Here is a 9,765-nt window from a genome sequence, read left to right on the forward strand (position 1 = left end):
ATAATCCTTTGCTTGTGACCAGTGTCCCACCAAGCTAAACTCTGCAGCTCCTGACATCATTAGTCTATTGTGGAAAATATACACATGTAAATATTTTCTTTATCATGGGTCACGTATTTGGGTTCAGCTGGCTGTACTAACACACAAAGAGATAAGACTTTATTAGAAAATGCCTTGAGAGAACTGATTTTTTACATATTGTATTTGGTTTTGTGTTATTTACATACTGCTTTTGTAAAAATGTACTTCTTTTTCTTCTGAACCTTCACTGAAGCAGATGCAGTCAGAAGTTTGGTTTAGCTCTTAAAGTGGTGTAAATCAGTGTAGCTCTATGGATTTCAGCAGAGCAGCATTGGTTTATACCAGCTGAGAATCCGCCTCTTTAATTTTAGACCAAATAATATCAAACTGACTTCCTACCTGTAAAATGGGGATTATAATTCAGGTTAATTTTTTAAAGTACTGAGATCCTCAGATGAAAGACACTAAGAGTATTATTATAGTGTATATTTTTTACACAATTTTTGTGACTAGTTTTATTGTGGCTTTGTTTTCTCAGCATTTTCTTTGTTCTACAAATGTCAGCCTCTTCCAAATCACAATCCTTCCAAGGCTACAAACTATTAAAGACAGAGAGGGGTATAGTTTCAAACTGGTGTGTGGGAGGTATTAGCACAAATGCTGTTATACAGGAACAGATTTTAGCACATAACTCCCTTCCAGTGCTTTGAAAATGTATCCCTTCATATAAAAATACCTGCATGGATGCAGACTTCTATGCTCTATTAGTAGACTTTTGTATTCTTTGAAGTGCCTACCAGGATTCAAATTAACCCTTTGAGTGACAAACAATTGAGAAATCTATGGATTGTCCCGCAATTTGGGAAAATTTTTCTCAAGACATTTGCTTCAAAAACTACATACTTTGGGGTAAAAAATTCATGTTGATCCACTAGTACGACAAACATTTGAGAAATTCCATTAATGCTATCAAAATAAAAGAAACAAAATAAAAACACCAACAAACTATGAGTTATGGAGATTTGAATTGCTCCTCTTTTTGAGTTCTTGGTACTTCCACTGAAATTTTTCAGATCAGCAAAAAAAATATCAAAGTTGCATGCACAATTTTTTTTACTATCTAGATAGATGAGAATTTCAGTTGCGACTTTTCATGGTGCATATTCGACCTGCAATGGCAACACAGGAACACATGAACAGAGGAATTGCCAGGCTAGATTAAAACAGTCATCTATCTGCTCCAATGTCCTGACTCTGACAGTGGTGAGTACTAGGTGTTTCAGAGGGGAAGAATGTTAGAATAACCCTCTTCATAGGGCCCATTTCTACCTAATACCTGGTGGTTGGTTTAGGCCTTGAAGCGTGAACCTTCTAAAAATATCCTATATAATTGAACCATGGATGTTCTCATTATCTGAATAAATGTCTAAATAAATGTCTAATCCTTTCTCTAATCACATTTACCTCTTGTCCTCAAAAATATGTGGTGGCAATGAAGTCTACAGGCATTGTGAATAAAAAATATTTCATTTACTCAGTTTTAACTATTCTGTCTTTCAATTGTATCAAATGTTTCCTTGTTCTTGTATTATGAGAAGGATAAGTTAGAGCCATCCAGTTTACTTTCTCTTTGCTATTCATTACTTTACTTTTTAATCACATCTCATATTTGTTTCTTGTGAAAATCTGACAGTCACAGTCTTCCCAGTCTTTCTTCATATTGAAATCTCCAAGTCTCTAAACAGATTTGTTGCTGAACCCTGAATCCCTTCTTTTTGCTATATCTTTTTTATTCCAGATACAGGTATACCACTAATTTATTTGGTGGAGACATGATGTTTTCTGTATTATCCCATTCCTTACACATCCTAACATTTTGTTTGCCTTTTGTCCTTGCTGCATGTTGGGCCATGATTTTCACAGAGCTGTGTGAATAATGTTCAGGTCTTTTTCCAGAGTGATTTAAATCAGTTGAAAGCCTAGCAATGTGTGTGAGCTGTTTCAATTATTTCTTCCAGTGTACATTGCTTTTTTTCATGTCAAATGCTTTCTTCTATTGTGCTGCCTATTCACCCAGCTTTGTTAGGTTTCTCTGAAATTCCTCATAGTTGTCTTCAGTCTTGATTAACCTAAATAGTTTTATGTTATCTGCAAATTTTGGCATCTCACTGTTCACTCCTCTTTTCCAGATTATTCATAAATATATGAAGTAACACTGAGCACATTACAGAACTTGAGGGCAGATTGTTTTGCCATGTTGAAAACTGACCATTTATCCAGTCTTTCGCTTTAAGTCTCTTAGGGCTTGTCTACACATTTCTTTCAGCCTTAGCAATAGAGTGCAGGGGGAAATCTCTCAATAGAAGGGAGATGGCCTTCTTTGATTTTCTGGTTTCAGAGTAACAGCCATGTTAGTCTGTATTCACAAAATGGAAAGGAGTACTTGTGGCACTTTAGAGACTAACCAATTTATTTGAGCATAAGCTTTCGTGAGTTACAGCATCCGATGAAGTGAGCTGTAGCTCACGAAAGCTTATGCTCAAATAAATTGGTTAGTCTCTAAGGTGTCACAAGTACTCCTTTTCTTTTTTTGATTTTCTGGTAAACTTGCGTGTAAATTAAAAAAAAATAAAAACAAATTTGAATTGTTTTATTTGCCTCCGAGTAGAAATGTGTAGGAGGTGTGACAAAGTTCCTCCTCTTCTTTGGTGGATCCTGCGCTTTCTGGCAGATTTGCTTGCCTCAGAGGGTCACAGCCGTCCTCAGTTTGGCTCCTTTTGTTAGTGGCACAAACCTGCCATTCATTCAGCTAACCTCATCACTAGCCAGCATAAGGAAAAGTGGATCGGGGACAGACACCTGTCTGGTGTGTCTCACAGAACAAGTCAACTCCTCCTGTGTTGGAGGATGGGGACCGTGTCCATATTGACTATGTCCTCCTGTGTCCATATTGAAACAGTCCCTTGGGTGTAGAAAATGAAGTTTTTTTCTTTTGCGTCCTCCGCCAAGGGGATCTACCAATATCCCTTTGTTAATCAAGGATGGTCAAAAATTGGGCTTTGTCCAGGTGGTCAACTAACTCATTGATGTGGGGTATGGGGTATGCATCGAATTTGGATATCTCATTCAGCCGGTGAAAGTCATTACAAAACTTAGAGGTGCCATCGGGTTTGGGCACCAACACAATCGGGCTCAACCGTTGACTGTGGGACTCTTCAGTTCCAACATCCTTTTTATCTCAGCCTTGATCTCCTCACTTTTCACCAGGGTTACCTTTGCCCCAGGGTTTGTGATAATGTGGTGATATGTTTCAGTGGTCTGGTCTGGTATAGTCGAAAACACATCTTGGTACCGGCTGATCATCTCCAAAACATCCTTTTTCTGGTTCTGTGTCAGATCAGGGGATATCCTGATCCTCCCATGCAGGTTATTTACTGGTTCAGGGTCTCTTGGGCCACTACACACACCTCTTGTGGGTGCCAAGGTTTTAAGAGTTTAATGTGATAAAGCTGTTCTTTTTTCCAGTGTCCGGGCTGCTGCACCTTGTAGATTACTTCCCCCATGGGTTCAACCACTTCACAGGACCCCTGCCATTGGGCCAAAAGCTTGCCATCACCTGATCCCGTGGTTGGAACTGTCCCACTTTTGCCTGGTGATTGTAACGGGTTCGCTGGGCCTCCTGTGCCTTTTCCAAATGTTCCCGTACGATAGGGGTGACTTGGGCTATCCGGTCTCGCATCTGTAGCACATATTCAATTCTATTTCTTCCCTCATTGGGTGGTTCTTCCCAGATCTCTTTGGCGATATCTAGTATGCCACAGAGGTGGCGCCCGTATAATATCTCAAAGGGGGAAAACCCGATTGAGGCCTGAGGTACCTCCCTTATGGCAAATGTAAGGTAAGGTATCCCAATCCTTCCCATCCTAACTTCCCACCTTCCTTATCATAGCCTTGAGGGTTCACTTAAACCTTTCTACCAGCCCATTGGTCTGAAGATGATAGACTGAAGTTCTCAGAGTATGTATATGGAACAGGGCACAGAGGTCCTTCATTAGATTTGACACAAGTGGGGTTCCTTGGTCTGTCAATAGCTCTGTTGGTAGCCCCACTCAGGCAAAGATCCCCTCAGCACTTTGGCTATCATTTTAGAGGTTGTTTTCTGCAGGGGGACGGCTTCTGGGTAGCGAGTAGCATAGTCCAGAACAACAAATATATATTGGTGGCCCCAAGACATCTTCTCCAGGGCTCCCACTAGGTCCATGGCTATTCTCTCGAAGGGGACCTCTATGATGGGAAGGGGTACTAAAGGTGACCTCAAGTGGGGATGGGGACTACGTAGCTGACACTCCAGGTAGGATGCACAAAACCTCTGCACATCTTCATATACTCCGGGCCAGAAGAGCAGTCATGGGACCCATGCTAGGGTCTTCTCTACCCCCAAATCAGCCCCCAAAAGATTACTATGGGCAAGACTTAATACAGTGTTCTGGTGTTTTCAAGGTACGAGGAGCTGCTGTACCTTCTGCCCCTGTACTGATGCAACCTGCTACAAGAGATCCTTCTTCTTCATTATGAAGTAGGGTCCTGGTCCCTGGGCTTTCCCTTCCATGGGGACCCCATATACTTCGGTCCCCTCCTTCTAATGTTGTCATACCTTGGGTCTTCAGCCTGGTCCAGTCCAAAATTTTGTCTCCTGAGATCTAGGAGGCCAGTCTCTGTCACCTCTACTGGTTCAGAGGCATTAGGGTGGGGGTCAGACTCGGGTGGTTCTCCCTCCTGGGTGGCCTCCTTTTCAGCTGCTCAGGTCTGCCTACCTACAAGAGAAAGCCTCTGGCTTTGGGTCATTATTCAGGTTCCCAAGGTCTTAGCTGCCCTTCTTTCCCTTTCATCTTTCTACCCTGCCTGGAAGTGGAGAACAAATCTGGGGATATTTCAGAGAAGACTGGGGGTTAACAGTTACCTTGGATGCCTCACCAACTTCAGGGTTTCCCCCTTTCTCCAATCCCCTTACTGGGAGCAAGTCTCCAAACCCTGGGAAGTCCCTCCCTATGAGCACCGGGTATGGGAGTTTAGGGACTACACATGCTGCTACCTCAGTAGCGTCCCTGTGGATCTCGATTTTTACTGGGATGATGGAATAACCAACCCCATATGCATGGACTCATGTTATCCGCATATGTTTAGCCTGCAGCAGCTGACTACGCTTCACAAGCTTCCCTGAGATAAGCATGATAGCACTCTCCGAATCAACAAGTGCCGTGGTCTCTACCCCATTTAGTTTCACTGTTCTGGTGTGCATATGCGAGGTTAGTGTGACCCCCACAAGGTGGATTAGGGAGCATGGGTCCGCCCAGTTCCCCAGGTTACATTGCATAGGCTCGTCAGCATTTGGGCTCTGTGCGGTTATGTGTCCCCACTCCCCGCAGGTGTAACATCTGTATGGAGCCCTAGGCATTCCCTGATCTCTGGGTTTGGGCAGTATAATGTCACCATCCTCTTCACCCTCAGTGCTCTGACTTTTTGTGGACTCCGGTGGGCCTTCAACCCCTCTCTTTTTCCCCCTGGGCCTTCCTGGGTGCCCAGTAGTCCAAGCTCTGGGGCTTGGGTGCTGCTAGTTTAACCCACGGTGCCTCTTCCTTAACTGGTCAGGTCAGCTCCCTTGCCGTCCTTTGCCTCTCTACCAGCGCGACAACCTCATCATAGGCGTTCTGGCTTACCCAGGTGTGAAGATCTGGCAGTAGTCCCCACATGTATCGGTCAATGAGTATCCTTGAGTATCACTTCTGGACTCTGGGACTCGTTTCGTAACCATTTTTGTGTGAGATGGATGAGGTCATATAATTGGGACCGTGGGGTTTTGTTTTCCTGGTACCTCCACTCATGATACCACTGGGCCCGCACTGCGTTTGTTACCCCAGATCTGGCCAGGATATCTGCTTTCAGATTGGGGTAGTCTGCCACAGCCTCTTCAGATATATCATAATAGGCCTTCTGGGTCTCCCCACACAGGAATGGAGCGAGGATGCCAGACCACTGTTCTCGGGGCCAAGCCTCCTGCAGGGCTGTCCTCTCAAAGGCCAGGAGGTATGCCTCTACATCATCCTCCTGCGTCATTTTCTGCATCCAATTGCTGGTCCATACTTTAGGTGACCCATCATGGCCGTGGTTCAGCTCTGAAAGGGTCTTTACCTGGTTTACCAGTTCCCACAACATAGCACAGTCTTGAACAGCCTGGTCCATCAACAGGTGATTGGTTTCTTGCTGCAGCTGCACTGCCTCCTTTTGGGTGGCTGCCTGGACATGGGTAGCCTCCTGCTGGGTAACCGTGGCTTGTATCAGTGCCCGCACTATGTCATCCATTGTGGTGGTGGAAAAAATTATGTCCTTTACTTTTTTTAAAACACCATCCTTCTTCCGCAGCGCTGTGCACCTAATCCCACCTCTAAAACCAGTTGTGACAAAGTTCCTCCTCTTCTTTGGTGGATCCTGCACTTTCTGGTGGATTTGCTCTCCTCAGAGGTGTGTCTCGCAGACCAGGTCAACTCCTCCTGTGTCAGATGGGGACTTTGGGGAAAACCTGGGTCTGCCCTCTACTCTGGGTTCCAGTCCAGGGCCCTGTGGATAGTAGCTGTCTACAACATCTCCTGTAACAGCTGCGTGACAGCTACAACTCTCTGGGCTACTTCCCTGTGGTCTCCCCCCAGCGCCTTCTTTATCCTCACCACAGGACCTTCCTCCTGATGCCAGATAGTGTTCATACTCCTCAGTCCTCCAGCAGCACGCCCTCTCAATTCCCACTCCTTGCATGCCCCTCACTAACTGAAGGGAGGTCCTTTTTAAACCAGGTGCCCTGATTAGCCTGCCTGTCTTAATTGATTCTAGTAGCTTCTTAATTGGCTCCAGGTGTCCTAATTAGCCTACATGCCTTAATTGGTTCCAGCAAGTTCCTGATTGTTCTGGAACCGCCCGGTTATCTTACCAGGGAAAAGGGACCTGCTTAATCTGGGGCTAATGTATCCATCATGCTCCTGCAGCCATCATAGAATCATAGAATATCAGGGTTGGAAGGGACCTCAGGAGGTCATCTAGTCCAACCCACTGCTCAAAGCAGGACCAATCCCCAACTAAATCATCCAAGCCAGGGCTTTGTCAAGCCTGACCTTAAAAACTTCAAAGGAAGGAGATTCCACCACCTCCCTAGGTAATGCATTCCAGTGTTTCACCACCCTCCCAGTGAAAAAGTTTTTCCTAATATCCAACCTAAACCTCCCCCACTGCAACTTGAGACCATTACTCCTCATTCTGTCATCTGCTACCACTGAGAACAGTCTAGATCCATCCTCTTTGGATGGATCCCATCCACTTTTGCTTCCCCTACTAATTCTTCCCGGTTTGTGAGCAGCAGGTGAAGAAGAGCTGGCCAGACTCTGTCACAGAGGAGAACTGAAAAAAAATTCTGTGAGTACTCAGTCAAATTTTTCTTTAAAATGAATTTTAGGCATGCTCACACTCTTTTAGTGTTTGTGTTCACAAATATCCCATCAAATGTTTCTTCTGTGAATGTTCAAGGGAAATAAATCGGAAGCTAGCACCCCAAAACTGTATTTTTTTAAATAGGCTACCACAATAAGAGGACATATTTCTAAAAATACATTTAGCAGCACCCTGACATAGAGGCAATTAAATAAGCCAGGCAAGGATGTGCCAGCAGCCTTTGCAACTATTAATTATTATTATTATTATTATTTATGATCAGATATTTATATTCCACTGTGGGAGGTGCCCTGTAATCACATTAGAAGACAAGGTCTCTGCTCAAAGAATCTTCAGTAGACACAAAGAGAGGGAAAATAGGGCCGTGTCAGTTCATACAATTACTCTGGGCTAGGTTTGGACTTTTAAAATCACACCTCTGGGTAAATGGTAGAGTAGAGTTACGCAGTCCCAGGAAGAGCACAAGGGAGACAATGGAGCGGGTAAGTCTGCTCCACCCGTTATTTCAACCTAGGGAATACAAATAATAAATTACAACTCACAAAAAAAAAGAAAACAAAACAAAACACACACACAAGTAAATTTGAATATTGAATAACTCTGAGGAAATCCCAGTCTGCTCACTGACATTCCACAAGGCAAAGTGGCTAAATTGGTTGAGTATACCATCTGCTGCAAATTATTCTCTGAGGTCCAACATAGGGGTAATAATCTGAAATCATTTTCTCTGCTTAAACAGTACCTATGGTTTGGCTGTTTCTGTGGTTTTCTATTTGGACCTGTCCTATGTAATGTTGATGGAAAACACCTATGGAATTTAATAGGGATGAAACCAAGAGATTTTGATAGAAACTACTCTAAATAGTTTACAGTATTTAATAGAGAATGATACTCTTTCTATAATATTTCAAACCAACCTATTGAGTTTAATCAAACCACTGCTGTAGAACTGCATGCTAGAAATTGGTTTACACGTTCTATAGAAAGAACATTCTCTAATAAATTATGATAACTATTCCATAAGGGAACAGAAGAATATTCAGAACAATACATTGAACAGTGATAATTTAAGATATCTGCAAAGGTGGGTGAGTGTGCAGGTCGTGACACTGCAGTTTCCTTTCAGGAAGGGCATCCAAGAATGATTATACAGCACAGGACAAAACATTTTGAGGCACCTAGCTAGCTAATAAGAATGCAGGAAAGGCAACCATTCTATTAGACCATGACCTCCTCATACTATAGTTGCACAGAGCATCTTGAATTAAAATCAGGTAGCCGTGAGGATCACTTTTGTCTGTTTGCATATCTGAATTTAATGAGCCTGCAAGCTTAGTACCTTTTTGCGGTGGCGGGGACAGGAAGGGAACAAACTTCTATGCCTGGCATCACAACCCTTATGACAAAGGCCTGTGGAAGTTAATCAAAAATGATAACCTCTCTTTAGGTTTTTGAATCTGCCTATAGAGATTGATAGAGAATTATATCCCTAATATAAAACTCTATTGTTTGGCTCAAAAATACTGTTATCTACCTCAATATCCTATAGCTATTATATTGCTACAGAATCTTGTTAGCTTAATCCTTGTAAAGGCCCAGTACACCAACACACTTGTATGTATGTATGTGAATAATCCCATTCGTATTTGACAAAGCATTCAAGCACATACTTAGGCACCCACTCAAAGGCCTGATCCATACACATAGAAGTCAGCAGACTTCTGCTGACTGCAGAGTGTTTGGATCAGGCTTTTGAGTGCTTTGCTGAATAGGAATGGCATTACTCAGATGCTTAAGATTGAACACAGAATAAGTGCTTTGCAAAATTGGGGCCTAAATTGTACAGTATTTTTCCATATAGGGAGAAGCTTCTAAAAGGTTTAGTGATGAGATACCAATAGAGGTGCTTTAAGTAATGTTGATTTCTCTCTCTCCTGTAACACATTATTGTCTATGAAGTAGCATATCCTATATTTTATTTCATCATAAATGATGCACATGATATTGTTAAAAGGTAGTTAAATAGGTATAAAGTTCCTTAGTACTTTTACTTTTCAGGCCTTAAGTATTTGTTCTTGTACTTGCCAAATTTAAAGTGACACTACAACCTTGGGTTGTAATTTTCCCAGACCTCATAAACTAAGTAGCATCAGTCCTGAACAGTAACTGTTCAGAGAGATCATGGCACTCTTCCCTTATTACTCCAGAATGGTTCTGTTACTGTGTTGCTGAGGTTGCCATTTTTGAAGA

This window comes from Lepidochelys kempii, chromosome 1 (assembly GCF_965140265.1).
Source record: "Lepidochelys kempii isolate rLepKem1 chromosome 1, rLepKem1.hap2, whole genome shotgun sequence".
Taxonomy (NCBI): Eukaryota; Metazoa; Chordata; order Testudines; family Cheloniidae; genus Lepidochelys; species Lepidochelys kempii.